At 45.7% G+C, this 999-nt stretch overlaps 1 protein-coding gene across 1 annotated transcript in view; it reads left to right on the top strand.

Annotated features, from left to right (window-relative positions):
• LOC107562720 (pre-mRNA-splicing factor CWC22 homolog) overlaps positions 1-999 on the top strand; it is a 13966-nt gene that overhangs the window by 2413 nt on the left and 10554 nt on the right. The window lies entirely within an intron of this gene.

Below are 999 nucleotides of genomic sequence, written 5' to 3'. Positions count from 1 at the left end.
GGGGGATCCCTTCAGCTCGAGGAGCCCTCTCGAACGCCCCCCTCCGCGCGTCGGTAGCCCCCCGGGATCGCTAGATCGGTCGGCGCAGGAACGCGAATTTAACCAATCAAAACTCCCGAACCCCGGGGGCTATCGACACGGCGGTGGTCTCATTCGAAAGAGGGCCTCTAGACAGACGTACACTCGATTCGTGTTCGAGAGGGTTCCTCAAGCTGAAGGGATACCCCGAATTTGGTGCGGAATCGCCACGCCATTACGGAGATAGGGCCGTTCAAAGTTTCAATGGTTTTCCATAGACTTAAGCTTTAAAGCGTTTCATCCAGGTCGCCAGTAGCAAACAATGGAGCGCGCTCTGCTGGACAAACAATGTAATTACACCATTTCAAGCATTTTATCTGCGTTATATGTTCTGTAAAAAAAAATGTCATATCGGCAAAACGATATATCGGTCGGGCTCTGATCAAAACCATCTGAATTATCAGTTTATTATCTGTTATGATTGGCTAACCCAGTGTTTTCCAACCGGGGTGCCGTCTTTTTAATATTTTTAAATTGCTAAAATGTTCAAAAAAGCAGCTATTATATAATATCCATTTCTGATGTCGCGAATAATTAGAGATGCACTGAAATTCCGGCTGCCGGAAATTTGTTCACCGATCAGGATTCACTTTCACGTGGTGTGACGCTCTGCGTATTATCCCGCTCTATGCGTGTGTGCTCCGCTCAGTAGCTCACGGCCCATGTGAGTGCTCCACTCATATACCGTTAATGCTCATCGGAACAGCAAAGTCCACTCAAAAATCGAGCTGACAGGAAACATCTATATAGTACAGTATTGTTTGTTTGCAATAGCCCTACTGTGCTGTAACATGGTGTGGTAAATGGGCAACTCTGGTAATGCTGCCCTCTCATTCATTGATCTGCTAACCGTTATGCTCACGTGTCCTCTGATAATAATAGCTTTCTAGGATTAAACATTATTTGGATAATTGGTAAAAA

Source organism: Sinocyclocheilus grahami, unplaced genomic scaffold (assembly GCF_001515645.1).
Source record: "Sinocyclocheilus grahami isolate Dianchi unplaced genomic scaffold, SAMN03320097.WGS_v1.1 scaffold834.1, whole genome shotgun sequence".
Lineage (NCBI taxonomy): Eukaryota > Metazoa > Chordata > Actinopteri > Cypriniformes > Cyprinidae > Sinocyclocheilus > Sinocyclocheilus grahami.
The sequence above is the reverse complement of the archived record's forward strand: the minus strand, read 5'-3'. Positions and strand labels throughout refer to the sequence as shown.